The following is a 20300-nucleotide window of genomic DNA, read 5'->3' on the forward strand; positions in this document are numbered from 1 at the left end:
ACATGCGCAATGTGAGGTGACTTTTCAGTCCTGGATAGTAATAGGGGTTTAGTTGTTTTAGATCAAAGGTCGAGAGGTCGAGAAATTTTCCAAATGTGAAAATAACAATAATTTCTAGTTGAATTAGTCGCGCACACTCCTAATTCAACTAGAAATTATTGTTATTTTCACATTTGGAAAATTTCTCAACCTTTAACCTAGAACAACTAAACCCCTATTACTCTTAAAATATTTATATACATGAATAAAATATATATGAATAACATATAAATTGATAGATTATTCAATATAAAAGTGTTAGTAAAAAAGTAACGAGTAATTAACGAGCTCTTATAGAATAGATATATAGATATATTTTAAACATTATTTCAATATTTATATTTGCATGAGTAAGATTTTTAAACATTAAAAGTGTTAGTAAAGTGTGATTGAAATAATTCATATTCAAATCATTGAATATTTATATTCATATACGTTAAATTCTTATTTTCAATATAAAAAGTAACGAGTAATTAACGAGTGAAATAATTCATGTTTAAATCATTGAATATTTATATTTGAATGAGTTTTAATAAAAATTTTGTTATAAAAATGAAGAAAGAAGAAGAACCCAACTTTAAAATCGAAATCAATGAAACCAATAAATCATTTTCACAGTTTAACATTAGAAATTATATTTCAGCAACAAATTTAGTGTCCGCCAGACATTATAAAATTGATAACATTACTATGATTAATCAAATATCATCAAATGAAACATATTTAATTACTGAACTAATTGATACTTTTGATAATGGTGTTAAAAATCCTAAATTGTTCAATACAGTTTTAAATTTTAAAGGAACCTTAGATGAAAACATAATTAATATTCTTAAAACTCCTTTCAATGAAAGAAAAAGTGATATAATACTTTCTAAAGATTACAATGATTTGATTAACTTAAGAATTGAAAAAAGACAATTATATTATTTCAATTTTGATAATAAACAAATTATCTATAATGAAAATTCATCAAATATTGGTATTCAATTTGAATTAGATAATGAAAAATCATTTAAAGATATTGCAGTTCAATGTAATTTAGATGATGAAATTGTTGCGCCTAAATATAATCCTAATGAAAGCGTTTTATGTAATTGTGGAAAATATTATACTCGAAGCAATAAATCACACCATCTTAAATCAAAATATCATAACACATAATAAAGATAAAAACTAATAACATAACTGATGATTTAAAAACATTAAAACATCATTTTGATTTCAGTAACTATCCTAAAGATCATGGATTGTTTAGCATGAAATGATAAATTGTTTGACAGTTGAAATGATAAATTGTTTGGGCAGTTGAAATGATAAATTGTTTGACAGTTGAAATGATAAATTGTTTGACAGTTGAAATGATAAATTGTCTCAAGTTCATCAACACCGGTTGAATTATATGGGTACCATCGTTTCACCTGCTGCCACCATGTTTCAAATCCTCAAAGAATAATATTTGTTTCTAGTAATCCGTAGTAATCCGTAGCCATCCTGGCCTACGCATTTATTCAAACTAAACTACTCTAGGTTACAAAGTCACATGATAAGCTGGATGATAAGTGTCGACATCTGTACATACATATTGGTACTCAAGTTAATGATGATAAGCAATATTGAGATATTGTAGCAATTCCAACTGATAAACGATGAACTCATCAAACTTCGAATGTGGTTTCAAGTTAACAAATTGTCTCTTAACCTTGAAAAATGTTATTTTATGATTTTCGGAAATTTCAAGGGTACCCCTTGTGCTATAAAAATTGGAAATGTCCCAATAAAGCAAGTTCATTCCACAAAATTTCTTGGTTTATATATTGATAGTAAACTGACGTGGTCTGACCACACATCGTTTGTCTGTAAAAAGATCTCTCGTAGTATTGGTGTTTCAAATAGAGTTAAAAGACGATTGGCAGTTTTAGTGATGAAAACCTTATACTATAGTTTTGTTTACCCGTATATCCAATACTGCAATTTTATCTGGGGCAATAACTACGAATCGAGAATCAGGCCAATAATCCTACTTCAAAAGGGTGCGATCAGGGTAATATCGAAGGTTACCTTCTTTGATCATACAGCCCCCATCTTCAAAAACTTAGGTATCCTTACTTTTCGAGCAATGACGAAATTTCAATTGTGCTTTTTCATATTTGAATATAATGATTCACTACTGCCTAACTCGTTTTCAGATTATTTTTCATTAAATTCCGACTTTCACCATCAACATACTCGAAACCGTCATGCATTCAAAGTAGAACAATTTAGAACCAATCGAAAGAAATTTTCATTAAAACTATCAGCCCCTTTAAGTTGGAATAACTTACCTTACTCACTGAAGATCATTGGATCAGTATCCCTTCCAGTTTCTAAACGTGCTCGCAAACAGTATCTTCACAATTAATGTTTCGATAACTTTGCCAGTCTCTGCCATCTGGCACTTAAATATTTTCTGTGTGAATGTGGTGTGAAAGAGAGTGTGATTGGGTGTACGAGGGTGGCATGAATATCATATAAACCTTAACAGGTTTCTTCATGTTTCCCACCAGCTTTAATTTTTGTATTTATACGATTATTATAATTCAAAATGGAAAAACAAATTATTATTATTATTATGTTTTACACTAAAAATTTGTTCCTAGTAGTACAACGCGTTGCATGGGTTCGGAATTAATGGAACAACGGCATTTCAAATACGGATTATAGCGTATACGAATTTTACTCGACACAGAAAAGGGGAATTCGTTTGAAAAGACACATAAATATAAGATATGTTAAAAAACGCACGGCATTTTACTCCAGGGATTGGCAAAATTTTAAGTTATTTATTCAGTACTTGTGTAGCGGTACGGTCTTTTTGTAACACGCGGACCGCGAGCGCGCCTTATTCTCCGGGACTCGACCCTTAGTGATGCTGCAAAACCGGCGCGATTGTTATTCTAAAAAATCCAGTCTTCCAATCGGTTTCTACGGAGAAATACGAACTAAAAATAACATTTTTTGACATTATTTTGTGAATATTCTGAAAATTACGCAAAATCATTTTGTAATCCTTCATTCACGTATTTAAACTACCCGCGCGACGCGGCCCGCAAGTTTCGACGAAAGTCCGTCCGTGACCGTCATTTTCGTTGCCGCGATTTGGCCAATGCCATGTGTCCCGGATGTAAACCACACTTTTTGAGAAGGACGGTATGGAGAAACATAGAAAATTTGAATTTGCCTCACATGCGCGATTAACTTAAGGAGCTTCCAGCTCGCACCTTCGGCGCTTGTTGTGCGCGTATGAATGACCTGTAGCCCTACACATACAGTTTTTGACATTCTATCATATCATTTAATGATAATTACTGAAGTACTCGAGGAAGGCCCCGACGAAATATTTTGAAGCATGAATTTATTTGCATTGTTTCAATCATAACATGACATGTAATGCATTCACATCATGACGTTACTTAGGCTTATGTTTAAAATAGTGATTAAGATGAGCACAACATACATAGCATCAAAATTTTAAAGTTCAGCCATCCATTAAACATTGACTCGTTGTTTAGTGGAGTAGCCCAAACACATTTTTTGAAATCATTTTCAGTGCCGTATCCGAATCTGTAAGGAGAGATGAAATGGGGTTTCTTCCGAGTTCCTGAGCTAATAATAACTAGTTTTAAAATTGAAAAGTGATTTCGACGGTTTATTCGAAGTCTAAAAGCCTTGCGTAAGTCGAATCTTTTGGGACCAAGACAAATCCTTCGGCTTGGCAAAAATTCCGATTTCCAACCTTTTCCAAAAACTACGACTTCCAATTAATTTCTGTAAACGGACAAAGTAAATCCATATCTACAAGAAATGATTAAAAACACTAAAATATTTCGGTTTTATTTTTTCCAATATACACTCTCACAACTAGAATAACGACTGTTGACATGTATCATCGATTTACAGCCAGAAAAAAAGGGTCGAAACAGGAAATAAAAAAGAAGAAAAAATTCTTGACCATCAGTATTCATGTGATATTGTGATAAGCGACTGTCTAACGTAAATTCCTAGTTTCTGAGCCGAAATGATCGTCCTTTTAATTTCGCAAGTGACTTTTTAGGTAAATTCCTAGTTTCTGACCCGAAATGATTGCCTTTTTAATTTGTAAATAACTTTTTAGGTAAATTCCGAGTTTCTGAGCCGAAATTATCGCCCTTTATTATTATTTCGCAAGTGTCAGAGACAGACGACCCTAGTCGATCTTTAGCACTGTAACATTTCATGAGAACAATAATGAGTCAGTTGTAGTACAGAATTCACAGCGTTCGGTTCTGTATTCGTCAAGCAGTCTCACACAGCTCCGGGTTTGGGCCCGTAAAATCCCACATGGTGCCTTGATCAGGATAACACAACGCAATGGAAGACTTAAATAAACTCAAAACGAAACGGACAATTAGGCAATCAACAAGATTATGAAGAAAAAAACGCATTCAATGGAAGATTTCTCCGAGCTCGAGGCGAGAATGGAGGAAATGAGAAGTACATACGAGACATGTCTGGATTTAAGCGACAAAATCGAAGCTCTATCTATAAAAGAACCGGATTATGCTAACGAAATATCAACATCTAAAAAATCGCGAACTGAACAGAGGGTGACGCCGATGCGCATAAAAGCATTCCTAGATTCGAACACAACGAAAACGGAATCAAACAACAATGATAGTGACCAACAAAAAAACAGCGCAATTACCGAAAATCAAGCTGCCAACATTCGATGGAACACCAACAAAATGGGCATCGTTTTAGCAAACAATGCAAGCCGACGACATGAACGGTGATTATTGCGATCGCGACATCACAAAATTTAATTACATCACCAGACAGCTTCGTGGAACAGCGGCAGATGCTATGGTTGGAATCCACGCATCAGGAGAGAATTTGTCAACAATCGTATCAATTGTAAAGGACAGATTCGGACAACCGAGAAAAGTAATTCGCGCCCACATCAACGAAATTTTGGACCTCACCCCACCAGCTACCAATTATACAGCCTTGCACCAATTTCTATTTACCGTGAAGGGACACATTCGATCTCTTGAGAATTTGGAAGTAGAAAGTGCAAAATGTTCGGCGTTACTTGTACCAATTTTGGAACGGAAAATTCCTAAGCCAATCCTAGATCGTATGGGGATCTGTGACCAAACGACAAAATTCAACATCGAAAAATTCACGAATGCGTTTACGGAGGAATTAGATAATATGGGTTAGAGAGGCAATCAGGAACAGAACCAGAATACAGAATACATCAACAATCAAATATCAGACCGAGAACCGGAATCGCGACGGGGCTGGTACCCTACACACGGGATACCAGTTGTAGAATCTGTTTAGGGAACCACAAGACATAGAATGTCCTCTATCCCCAGCGGAAAGAGGCAAGAGGGTTAGTGAAGAACAAAAATGCTTCAATTGGTTAGGAACTTAAAGGGTAACTGACACTTTTTTTTTTATTTCAAAATATGATGTATTCTATTGATCTATACACTCATCTTCAACCGTTCTGTTCCAAAATGTTTAGTTAACGCGCAATTTGTGATTTTGTAACAAGATTTTTGACCTCATTTCGTTGTTTACATCGCTTACTGTTCAGCGTCGGCTAAATCAGCAGGTGCGCGCTGCAACGTCATTACAGGCAGAGCTGAGAAATAGCGTCTATAGAAATGTGTTGAATTTTGAGGAAACTGCGTGTATTTTCTGTTATATCTCAATGCCAGATTGTTTTACAGCTTTGAAACTGGCCAGGGAGTTAAAAGGATCTATTGTCTATTGCATAAACCTATTTCAAAGAATCAATGAGTAATTTGAATAGGCTAAATCGATCAAATTGAAGATGCAGATTTCAATCCGCTGCTATGAAGCTATTTTAAAGTACACTATGCTAAGCTCTCAGCACTGTTACTGCTGCTCCATAGTTCACCTATAGTTCAGCACCACAAGCATACTACAGTGTCTTATGTAATCACAGATTTCGATCTCGCTAAAGAATAAATAGATTCATATTCGTTTACTATTTTTCAAAGTCATTTAAGACTAAGTAGGCCTAGTTTTAAAACTAACACTTCAAAACTCTACAAAAACTTTCATAAATTTCTACAGCTTTACAACAAATATTCAAAGGAATAATGTTTTTCGATTAAAGTTTCACGCTGCAGAAGAGTTTTGATAGATTACATCACAAATCTTTCACAAATGTTATTTCTAAGTTTTAAAATAGGATGGATGAGGAAATATTCTTATTTTGTGACCAAAGCCGCTACCAATACGAGGTATATTTCAAGAAAAGAATTGAAATTATTCTTGCGGCTAATTCTGTCTAAGTTTCATCATCAGTTCATTAGTCAAAATATTCTTAGATCTAACTATGATCTTACTTACTATCACTAAATGATATTACAAAACGATGATATAAACATCCGTGTTCCCTGCTGTCTACTAGAAAATGCCATGGATTGCTATTCAAATCCTATTTTTGCGCTTAGTTGGAACGGATATGGTCCATTCAACAGTTAAGTATAATCATTAATATGTAGACTTTCAAAATCAAGAGGCATTTTGTCTCAATTCGAATGCCAAATAGGTATAAAATTAAGTTGAATTGCTCTTGTAGCTTATTTCCTATTCATTTCTATAGACATCATTTCCGAGCCGTTACTTTAGTGACGTAGTTCTATTAATAGACACAGTACCACGCGTTCAGCAGAAGCAATGTATACACTGAACAGGTGCGCGAACATCAAAATCATCAATTCTGACTAGATTGAAAAGATTTGTCCAATTATGAAATCACCTAGCCTTATTGTATACTATAATATATCGTTTAGTGTAAAAAGTAGAAAATCTTTTAAAAAGTGTCAGTTACCCTTTAACCATCGTAGAGAACAGAATGTCGTAATACGAAAACATGCCGAGAATGCAAACGAAGGCATCATACCAGTCTGCACGAAAACTTTCGTTCGTTGGACAATAACAGAGGAGAAAATCAGAATCAGAATCGCTATCAAACAAAACAGCAAATGTTAACCATATCTGAAAGGAGCGTGCCAGTTGTGCTATTAGGCAACAGGGGACAGTCTGAAGTGTCGTCCGTCACACCGGAAGTGACCAGCGCAGATTCAACAGACACGGATGACATCGTGTTATTGCAAACTGCACGTGTTACTTTTGGGTAATATCGACAACAATAAACAGTTACATAATCAGGGACTGTTGCTGGATCGAGGTAGTCATGATACCTACTTGACCCGTAAAGTAGTCGACAGTTTGATTATCGGCAAAAAGTTAAGAGAAAAAAAAACTTCAGTCGTCGTGGAATACAGACGTGTTTTCGGCGCTCTCCGTGAATACAATACCAGCACAGTAAACAATGGATCTCCAACAAGCTAGAACCTTCCAATACTACAGCATGATGGCAAAAGACTTTAAAAACTTCTTGCTCGTACCGAAAATTCGAGTGCAATACAGCAAGTTGGACATAAGATTTGTGAAATTCTGCACAACGACCGAACATCGAATGAGTGCATCGAAAAAGTCATTGATTTTAACCCGTACAATGTCGGTGTATTCTGTGGTTCATCCGACAAATACCATATTTTGAAGAAACACACAATCAGTCACAGAGGAGCAACAATAAGATTTAGATCAGCGCTTGAAACTTCAACAATTGTAAGAATAGAAGGTGTCCCGATCGATTGCTCACATGATGTAGTTGACAGCATCATAAAACGATATGGAGACATTCTAACAGGGTCTTATCACCCAACACTTGGCAAAACAAACTTCCGTAACGGCGAGAAGCGAGTCCTGGATCGCCGATCCCGAGGAACATTGCTTTAGATTCAAAACTTTATGGACTTCTGCTCATCCGAGTATATTCCAACGGTCAGCCAGATCACTGCGCGATTTGCGGAGAATTCAACCACACGTGGGTTGAATGCCAGGTTACGTGTTCGCATCCGACACACAACCCAGATCGCTGCAGACAAATCCGGAATCCACCCATTTAGTCTTCTGACATTTAGTCTCCCGGACATTTAGTCTTTTCCACTTGGTCTTCTGACAATTAGTCCTCTTTGATATCACAAACCCAAGACAATTAGTCTCCCTGATATAACTAATCACCTGCTCATAGGACTCAGTCTATGGGTTAAGATTGTTTAATGTATGGTATTGTACTAAGTGTTGATATGGTTGTATGGTATAGTACTAACTTTGATTGAAAAACTATAAATTAAATTCACTTCACTTTTAAATGTTTTTATTTAGTTGCATATCTACAAGAACCAATATTTACAAGATATTTACAATATATATTATATATATACTATATATTAATCTAGCCTCTTTTAACAATAACCCTACATGTGAACTGAAATCATTAGTACTCATTGGCCTGTTTAGGCTATATGTATTGTTTCCTTAGATCAAAGAATAACTAATTAATTAATTAATTAGTTCCCTTTAATCTAGCCTCTTTTAACAATAACCTACACGTGAACTGAAATCATTAGTACTCATTGGCCTGCTTAGGCTATATGTATTGTTTCATTAGATTAAAGAACAACAAATTAATTAATTAATTAGTTCCCTTTAATCTAGCCTCTTTTAACAATAACCCTACATGTGAACTGATTTAGCAACACTAATCTGACAGCTAAGCTCTAAAATAGATATTGAAAAATGGGTATCAAAATAATCGACGGAATCTTGCGATTCTGAATTTTGTATTTATATTCAAGTATTATAAGTTTTATAAATCAATATGTTTGTGTTTTTTTTTATTAACTAAAATATTGTCTGAACCTATTGGAGTATTAACATGTTCATGCAAGCTGTTACCTTCCTGGCAGGTATGACCAGTCAAGGGTATCGCAAACAAGCGAACTTGTCATTTCTTGAGATCGACAATCTGTCGTTCTGAGTAATTATTCATAATTTATAACAATGTGTAATTAACAAGTTTGTACCAACAATTAGCAGGTTTGGCATTGGTTACCACCAACAAGGGTGATCCAAACCTTAGTTACCGTGGGCAAAGTCACGGAACAGACCAATCAGGGTTATGGTATTTTTGAGGTATAAATAGTGGACGAAGGGCAGCTGAGGTCACTTTATGATGAACCTCGCTTTAAGGAATAAATCTGTGTATATTTTAATCGTCTGCTCTTCGTCAAATTACAGGTATGTGTAATAAGTTTTATAATATTTTATTAAGTCATATTCTATGGAAATATTGACTAGGCCTAGGATGTACTTTATTTAATAATATTACTTATTAAGTATGGCCGAATACATGGTGTTTTAATATAATAGTTGAAATAATATTAATCAATTATACTAGAGCAATAGTATGTGTTCAAATAGGTTAGATGTTCTTGAGCAGTTATGTTCTATTTTAATTAACTTGGCCGCCATTTTTGGCAAGTAATCAATGAGAATTACGGCCAGAATATGCTCGATATCAGAGAACATTAGTTTCGTATTTAAGTATTATGAAATAAGTCGACAGTATACTAATCATTAAGATAAACACGTTTTATATTTAATCTGTATCATTTATACTCATATATCATCACATATCTATTAATGTCACTTTATGATGAACCTTGCTTTAAGGAATAAATCTGTGTATATTTTAATCGTCTGCTCTTCGTCAAATTACAGGGTCTTGCGTTTGTAGTTGTCTTAGCTAGAACTACCGAAAGTTACTGAGGAATACATCTATCCAAACTTTCTATTATTAAACTGAAATCATTAGTACTCATTGGCCTGTTTAGGCTATATGTATTGTTTCCTTAGATTAAAGAATAACTAATCAATTGATTAAACAGTTCCCTTTAATCTAGCATCATTTAACAATAACCCTACATGATTGTGAACTGAAATCATTAGTTCCCGCTAGCTTATCAAATTATTCAGTTCCTAAAGAGCAACTAATCTATTGTTGTCCTCAGATATATTTTTGGTAACAAGAAAATTTTGAAGAGAATTCAGCCATATTATCAGTATTTTAAGATAATAAACCCCAGTACTAACTACAGTACTAACTGTACCTCCCTAGAAGGAAGACTAAATGTCCCAATTTGGAAGACTTATTGTCAGAAGACTAATTGGATGGAAACTAAATGTACAAAGACTAAATGTCGGAAGACTAAATGTACCAAATTCCTCGGTAGGAGAGGACGGTCTCTTCCTGCTTTCGTCAGGTTTCGAGTTGGTTTCGGCCGCGACAGTTTCCACAACCCTGGTATCTGGATATTTACTGGTAGTGCTTGCTGCTTCTGCTGGTGTTGGATTGTTCTTCCGTATACTTTGCGAAGCCATATTCTGTCGATGAATAATAATCGTGCATAAATATAACTTTAATAATAATTCCTCAACTGGGCCGTTCAAACTTCAATAGCGGGACAAACCGGATCTCGAAACCAGCTAAACGGATTGCTCCCACCAAAATATGGTACAAACAAGATATAGATTATCATCTCAAAATATCCCCATGGAAAATGTGAAGAAATCGAATCGCATTTAAATATTTCTTTTCGCAAATCTCAATGTTCAGTGAAACGGCGGTGTGCAGTGGGAGACCCCTTTTGCGCGTAATCTCAAACTCAAGCGGGTACAGATCAGTCGTCAGGAAAGATATTCAAACGATTTTAACTCAGGTTTAAACTGCAAATAACTCTCTTTAACCTCTGTGCAAATTGAAAATATAGCTTCAAGCGATACTTAGATATTTCAAAATTTATAAATATTGCGATTTCTTTTACGCACGGTTAAGATATGCGGTCCTTGGTTTCACATCGTCACTGTTCTCAATTGTTGCGTTCAAAGATTCCAAGAATCGCCAGCAATTATCTGCATTTCATTTCCTTTAAAATGCTGTATAACTTAAGTTCATCGAGCAAGGGGCTGCAGAACTATATGATATTCAATCTAAACTTATGTTTTAAAGATGAGCGCAAATCATCGCAACAATCGGGACCTCGAGGGACCGCCACAAAATGGCGCATAGAAACTGGAAACTTCTTTATTAGAACGATCCAACTGAACTATCAGTTGCTAACACGAAAATTCTACAGAGCAGGATAGGCCAGCATCCAACGAACCGTGTGCAACGTGTGCACCGACAACAACAGCAACGTCTAAAAAATCTTTGTGAAAGATACCGGGATGGAGAGATTGCTATGCCTGACTTCCTCACAGGCATAGGTCACAATATTCATCTTGGATGAATAATTAGTGATAACTGCTGTGGTATATAAACTGTATAGTGATGAATAAACTGTGCCTAATGTGTTGAACCGTGCTGAAAAACTGCTTTAATTACAATTTCTAGATTTAATAATTCTCCATCTATGATATTTAATTTAGCAACCGTGCATTCGATTGGATTGTAAAATCTTCTTAAATTTGGCGTTCTCTGAGTTGGGTTATTTCACTAAGATATCCACTAATCGTTCCCTTTGATTATCAGGATTACCCTGAAGTTTCTCTCATGAAATAATGGTTTTGATTTTTTACTGAGTTGACACGTTCTCAATAAGCAAACTGAGTTGATGGGACATTTTTTCCTACCCTACAAATGGGACATTTTTTCCGGGGACATTTTTTCCCTGGGACATTTTTTCCTGGGACATTTTTTCCGGGGACATTTTTTCCGGGACATTTTTTCCCGGGACATTTTTACCTACATTCGGCAAACCAGTAGGAAGCTACAGGACCTAGCATTCTGGCCAAAATTGACATTTTTGGGCACTAACTAGGTCATAGGACGGCCATCTTGAGTGTGAAAGATACCGGGATGGAGAGATTGCTATGCCTGACTTCCTCACAGGCATAGGTCACAATATTCATCTTGGATGAATAATTAGTGATAACTGCTGTGGTATATAAACTGTATAGTGATGAATAAACTGTGCCTAATGTGTTGAACCGTGCTGAAAAACTGCTTTAATTACAATTTCTAGATTTAATAATTCTCCATCTATGATATTTAATTTAGCAACCGTGCATTCGATTGAATTTATAAAATCTTAAATTTGGCGTTCTCTGAGTTGGGTTATTTCACTAAGATATCCACTAATCGTTCCTTTTGATTATCAGGATTACCCTGAAGTTTCTCTCATGAAATAATGGTTTTGATTTTTTACTGAGTTGACACGTTCTCAATAAGCAAAATGAGTTGATGGGACATTTTTTCCTACCCTACAAATGGGACATTTTTTCCGGGGACATTTTTTCCCTGAGACATTTTTTCCTGGGACATTTTTTCCGGGGACATTTTTACCTACATTCGGCAAACCAGTAGGAAGCTACAGGACCTAGCATTCTGGCCAAAATTGACATTTTTGGGCACTAACTAGGTCATAGGACGGCCATCTTGAGTCAGATCGACCCAATTTTTCTTATGCTGATGGGCCCTTGGTAGATTCATATATAATCGAAAGATCAAGGTAATTGATCAAAGCGTCTTCAAAATTTCCCTCGTAAACTTAGAAAATGTGTAAAAAGTGCTGATTTTGGCGAACAACAATGGCTGCCAGTCGGCCAACTTGAATCTGACAGGGCAAACAAACACAGGCAGTTAAGACGATAATAAACCACGCTCTAAAACCCACACACTTGAAACCACTTATCAACTACAATCTGCAAACATATCTAGGCCCAGGCTGGAATATTTCAAACATCATTCACAATGAAATATCCAAAAGAGTCATTACAAATGACTACTACAGACATTTGTTAAAATCATGGACAGTTTTTCAACAACCTCTAGTTACAACTGAGACCATTACCGAAATTCTGCAAAACCCTATTTTTGGCAATCAAAAAATTAAGCTCAACAAGAATGCTCAACAACCAATTTCACAGAATACATACATCACGGTATAATCAATCTACGGCATCTATTCGATAATCGTGGAAACTACAAAGCATTTAACGAAACTCCATTAACAAATAAATCTAAACACACGTGTATATACAATGCGATACCGCAACATTGTAAACTTATTCTATCTGACCAAAATTTAGATCATGATGAATTACCAAAAATCTATGTACAATTTGGTGATATACGTAGTGTGTACTATATAGAAAACTATAGGAAAACTTTTATCATCTCAAATTTATGGAATTATATTATTAAAAAATCTCCATCAAATCACACCGATAGGGCAAACTAAAATTCCTGAAATGTTAAATACCGATCTGAACTGGCCGGAAATTTGGAATGAAGTTTATGATAAACATATTGATAGACGATTTAGTGATATTGATTGGAAATTACTACATAATACTCTTGCAACAGCTTCAAAACTAGTACTTTGGAAAACAAAAACTGATCCAAATTGTAAAATTTGTGGACGCGCGGCAACGAATGACCAAGTAGTATACTCATGCATAGAAGCACAGCAATTATATTCATCTATACAACCAATCATTCAACGCATACTAGACACACCTATAAATATCACTCAAGACATCGTTTACACAGGAATTACTAAAACAATAGAAAGCGATTTCTTCAAACGCACACTCGCGAACTACCTTTTGTTTCTCGCACAATCCATTTTGTACAAAAATCATTACAATCTAGATCAAGGCTCTGGCCGCATCAACACTATAATTTATTTCAATAACTCACTAATAGATAGCCTAAACCAAGAAATCATGCTTCAACGAAGCCTTCTTATTTGGACTCTTAACAATGTACTCATACACCTGGACGCAAGCGGACTGAACGCAGTAAACAGAATCATAATCGACACCATTAGATAGCGTAGTCTATTAATTAAACCCAAAGCCTTTTTTTATTACTTACACCTACATATCCCGACTTTGACACTTGAGGTATGTTCTGATTTAGATCGAACAGGGATGACGGTCTATCAATACGCATAGAACTGTCTGACCACTTTTGCTCTATATCATCACATACGCATTATTTTACTGTTTCTGATGTTTTGACTGTAAACTCAGTCTCATTGTCGCGATAGCTGGAACGCTGCTTCCGTTTTTGGCCTTAGGATAGCAAGCTCAGTCTATCTACGCGCAATGGTGACTGGAAAGTTGCCTCTTGAAATCAGTCTCATTAAAAACTACCAAAAACATAATTGTGACAATGTAAATAAAACCCGATCAAGACTGTATATATGTAAGTACAAATATGTATTCAATATTCACGGGTTTGTGCCGCTTTCTTACTGACGGTCTATCAATGCGCATAGCAATGTCAGTTTGATTGCGATACATTCACGGACCTAACTATGCACTGTATATTAGAAACACAAAACTGCTCCCAGTGTAAAACTTTTACTTTTAGGCAAATTCAGCACCAGATGTGGAGTACCAACTGCGCACCTCTTGACGGAGAACCCATCCTCATCGGAGCTGCACCGTCGATGTCATACAACTACACTTCGGATACCCCAGGGCCATACTCTCATCTGGAAAATTTGCGTTTCGAAATGTGCTTTCTTCCTATCTAGTCAACACGCGGGATCATCAACTTAGAGGACTTCTACACCAACATCTACCCGAGAAAAAACCACAATAAACTATCGGACTATTTACACGTAGAAAACGACCAAAAAATATAAAAAGTTGAGAGAAGTTATCGGAGGTCATGTGACACAAGCTCAATGGAACGACGTAGTAGAACTTAAAGTCAGAACCAAAATAGGTTGGATTGTCATGGACGTTATAGTCAAAGATCGGATTGTTACCGATATCAATCAAAGCGGATGGATCGAAGCTACAAAGCTACCGCATATCGCGAATCTGGAATTAGCGGACAGTTTCAGTGGAGAGGAATTATCAGTAGAAATCCCGCTAGGTCGTTTTGCTCATTTGTTCTAGGAGGGAGAACTTAATAAGCCTTTTTACAGTTTCCAGGCGCCATTTTTTTGGGTACCCGCCGGGTCCGCATTGTTGAATTTTTTGTCCCTATTTTTCTCCGGTTTAGTTTTTTTATTTCGTTCATATCTCTGGATTTGATTAAGATAGAAACAAAGTAAAAATATTGATGAACTCGGCTGATAATAAACTTTTTTATGATATCACTCATTTATAAAGTTAATGCAACAATGTGCGCTGGTGAAGTTATAAACATTGATATCGTCTTCCCGATAATTCAACTTGAATTAATGCTCATCTCATTCAAAAGTTCGTAATTCTTACAAATATTAATCTACATTTTTGAAATTTTCAGGACCAATAGCCATCTATATTTGGTCTTATATACCTTTTACCGTTTTCAATTATCCTTATTAGTTTTTAAGTAATTGCGAGTCAAACTTCCAAAACACGTTTTCTAGAGTATCATGTGTGCATATTTATATCAAGAAATTTGCCAATTTAACCGGTCCTACATTGTTAAAATCAAAATTTTCAGTAACTATGGAAACAAGGGCACCTAGTTATTTGAAAAAAATGGTAAATAGAGATATATTTCTAGTAACACAGGGACAGACTACGGGTTTGGAGGGTCGGTAGTCCGGACCCCTGCAACTTCCCATTAAGATTACCATCTTTGTCAAGACAGTGATCGCATAAAACTTACAAATCTATCACTCATCCTCTTGCAAATTAAATTGTTTTGGATGTATTTGTTTCAACACCGAGGGGCACCCTACTCACAGCCTTAAACCACGGAAAATGTCCATATTTTTGGACCCCTCTCCCAATCATCTAAGATAGTCAAAAAAGTCGAAATAAGTCTTAGCGTCAGGCATTTAAGTTTCATTGATCTCCCGTCTATATTATATCGTTTCACAGTATATTGCATCAATGAAATATGGCCGTTGGCAGGTGATTCTGGAGCCAGTTGCTCAAAAGTTAACCATCAGAAATACCATGGTGTAATGGCGAGCACTCGGTCTTCAGTTAAATACCGGTACCCGATTTACATTTTTGAATTTTCAGCAGCAGCTCCACACAAATGGAGGCAGCCACGGCTGTGTCAAACTTGACGCTTGCAAACCGTTGGATCGGCTTTGCTTTTTTGAGAATGTTCGATGTTCGATCTTTATTACTGATCGTGACAAGAGCTGGAAGGTGTTTCAAATTGAATTTGAATATATTTGGCTTAGTCGATTGTGTTGAAAAGATTGGAACTTTGGAATATATTAGTAAGGAACATAACTTTCGTTTACTTTCTGTCAAAATTGATCTCGTGTGTTTGATAGTTGTTTTGAGATTTGGCACGAATTCTAAGTTAGTTTTGATCACACAAGGTCTGTATTAGCCCACTTCACGTAAGTAGCCATGCAAATTTGCGACGGCAATGCGACGCAGCATTGAGACTTTGGTCCTCATACATGTGCCACATAATGTCTGACTTTCACATTTGCAATCGTATACCCCGTACGTGCAGTTTTGGAATCGAATGAAACACGTTGGACAAAATGATCTGTTGTGAACCTAGGTAGCTGGTTAAAGCAACACCTGGTTTATTTTGTTTATTTTGACAAATCCTAGAGAATATATATCTTTAATAACCACTTTTCAAAAACCTAGGTGCCCTTATTTCCATGGTTACTTAATAAATTGATTTTCAACAAAGTAGGGACCGGTGAAATTGTGAAATTTCCTGATATAAAGATGCACCCAGGGGACCCGGGAAAACGAGTTTTGGAAGTTTGACTCGCAATTACTTAAAAACTAATAAGGATAATTGAAAACAGTAAAAGGTATATAAGACCACATATAGATGGCTATTGATCCTGAAAACTTCAAAAATGTAGATTAAAATTTGTAAGAATTACGAACTTTTGAATGAGATGAACAATAATTCAAGTTGAATTATCGGGAAGACGATATCAATGTTTATAACTTCACCAGCGCACATTGTTGCATTAACTTTATAAATGAGTGATATCATAAAAAAGTTTATTATCAGCCGAGTTCATCGATATTTTTACTTTGTTTCTATCTTAATCAAATCCAGAGATATGAACGAAATAAAAAAATTAAACCGGAGAAAAATAAGGACAAAAAATTCAACAATGTGGACCCGGCGGGTACCCAAAAAAATGGCGCCTGGAAACTGTAAAAAGGCTTATTGTGATACAACGCCGATTGTTCAGCACTCTGTGTTAGGATGCATTATCTCAGGACCTCTCGAACCGAAGGTCTGGAACGTTCTCAACTCAGTAACAGTAGAGTCGGATCTTATCGAGTCATATAATACGCGTGAAACGGAGAGTATTCAACAGGAATACACAGAGTTTGTCAGGAAAAATGTCTTTACTATACCGTGCGGAAACGATCAAGGGGAACGTGAGTACAATGAAATTTTTCTCAAAGATTATGCAGATAAAATCGAATTCAAAGATGGCCGGCACGCCGTTCCATTGCCATGGAAACCGGACCACCCGGTCTTAAGAAATAATATCGAATTATGTCAGTCTCGTATGAAACAAGTGGTCAACCGATTGCATCGATTGAATCTCGCTCACGCATATTGTGCGGTAATGGACGAAAGCATTCGGAAAGGTTACGTTTCAGAAACTGGAAAATCAATCAATGAATCGAAACATGATAGTTATTTCATGATAGCGAAACAACCCCAGTCAGAATCGTGATGGATGCGAGTTCAGGGGAACCGTCGCTAAATTCTTGTCTCTTTGAGGGTCTGAACCTCATTTCGGACTTGTGTGAATTGTTGCTACTGTTCAGATCGCGGAAGATTGAACTAGTCGCAGATATCGCTCGAGCATTCCTGTCCATTTCGCTGTTAGAGGAGGACAGAAAATTCGTTCAGTTCCTGTGGTACGAAAATAACGATATAACGAAACGAATCGTACCATACCGTTGCAATACGGTGATATTCGGCAATGTTGCAGTCCCTTTGCACTCGGAATTACATTGAAGAAACACTTGGATCCGTACGGCGATTGTGCAGTAGCGAGAGATTTGGCGGGAAAATTGTACGTTGACAATCTGATAACGGCGATAACAGCGAACACGCCATTAACTACTACCAAAAAACGCTGGAGATAATGCATAACGGTGCATTTCTAATGCGACAATTGGCCTCAAACGAACCCGAGATAAATCAACGTTTTCAGGATGAGAACAATGGTACCAAGTCGGAGATCGTGTCACTCTTGGGGCTCAAATGGAACTCCACGACTAACATTATATCATTGGCGAACAAGAATGTTCAGACCGGAGACTACTCAATAACCAAAAGATCAGTTTTATCGAAATCATCGGCGATTTATGACCCACTCGGTCTGGTGGGTCCTCTAGGATCGAAATCGAAAGCCTTCTTACAGAAATTATGGATACTAAACAAAGATTGGGATGAAGAGCTAACATCGGATGAACAATTGGAATGGGCGGAGATAAGCAGAAATCTCTCACAGTCCCATGGATTCGGGGTACCGCGCTGGTTAGGGTTTGACGAAATGTACCCATCACTATCGTCGGGTTCGCGAGGCGTGGCAAAAATTCAAGAAACAATCGGATCCACCCGCTCGTAATGAATGATTTGGCTTCCGTATATAATTCTTAATCTTCTACGTCATATGAACTTCTTCTTTTCCCGGCCAGTAATACAGAGAGACGATTTGTTTGCGGGCCGCGTCATCGTCCATCGTGCCACCTTTGAAATCTTCAATTTATAATAGTTTGAATACGAGGTGATTGCCACTTGGGTTGTGACAGCCACAGCAGATTTCTTCTGCGCATCATTATGAGAATGCCGGTTTGCTAGCGTATCTATTTAACACCCGTATTGCTCGGGTGACTTTTACTACCAACGGGTGGCGCTGTGTGTAAATTTCACATAAATCAACGACTTTCGGCTATTAGCGGTACATAAGACCACTTGAAAACATCATAGTCAATTACGGTAGTAGTGAAAATAAAAAGTTACAGTTCGGTGTACAGCACCATAGCACCCATATAATACCACATACATTTCATTCAGACTAAGGACTTAGTTAACACTGATCTTCATTTCCATTAATTAATGATCTGTTGAATTAATTAGTAATTCAGTCTTTCGGTGGTTCGAGATAAAATGCCTGCAAAATAAGAACTAACGAACCAGGGCTGACCACAAATTGCCCAACAGATAAATTTTCCGAAACGACACAATAATGTTTAGTATCAAATAACTCGTGGCGTGGACCTTGGTCTATCAACTGACCAATGCATGACCAGTACTGGCTATATAGTAAATTATCTGTTTTGCAAACAATTAAGTTATTTGGTGTCAAATAACTAGATATAATGTGGACATTAAACTAAAAATTGTTTAACTGACCAATGCTTGACCAGTACTGACCAGTTACCACTAACTAGAACCCACCATATGTAATATATATGTTTAGTAAAGCAATAAAATCGCGTTTGGGCGTCGAGCTACTAGATACGGTGCGGGCTATGATCTAACAACTATTTAACTGACCAATATTTTACCAATACTGACCTTAAAGTAATTTGTTTATTCTAGAAGCAACACAGTCGTGTTTGGTGTCTAATAATTAGAAATGGTGTGGGCTTTCATCTTACAACTATTCAAGTGACCAAATATTGACCAATACTGACCACATAGCTATATTTATCTGTTTCGGACACAACTTAGTCGTGTCTCGTATCAAATAATTTCATTCGGTCTGAACGTAAATATAACAACTCTTTTACCTGTACAAGCTACACCAGTACTGTCTAATTACCGGTTAAATGTTTTTAGAAATAACACGGGGTATTGCCTGAATCCTTCGTCAGTACTACTCTTATTAAATGTGTCGTTTTAAAAGTCTTGTCCAATTTTTATTGTAGGAAGCGAGCTAACTTTGAAATTTCCCACTAAATGCAAAAGATTTTCACATCGGGTTTTGAACGAACAACGTTTCGATTTGTAATTGTAACGTGCGCATTTTTGCCTGTAACGTGCACATTTCACTAGTGTAAACGTGCGTATCGGTACCATTATGCGAAACTTGTCAAACTTTTGCGTTCAAGACGTTTAAACTGAACACTAAAGGAGATATTATATCATATCATATCATATCATATATATGAATAATGAATAGATGGAAGATAATGTAGTAGTTTTGAATGTTTCGTAACTGCTGTCCACTGACCGCAGATCATCAAAGTTAATCGCCTCATATGAAATATATATTCGTTATAAGGGATGTAGTAGTTCAGTGAGAATTCAAACTTATGGGTAATTTTAAGTGATCACAACGCTGACCAATAGAGAAAGCTGTATC

The sequence above is a fragment of the Tubulanus polymorphus genome, chromosome 2 (assembly GCF_964204645.1).
Source record: "Tubulanus polymorphus chromosome 2, tnTubPoly1.2, whole genome shotgun sequence".
NCBI lineage: Eukaryota > Metazoa > Nemertea > Palaeonemertea > Tubulaniformes > Tubulanidae > Tubulanus > Tubulanus polymorphus.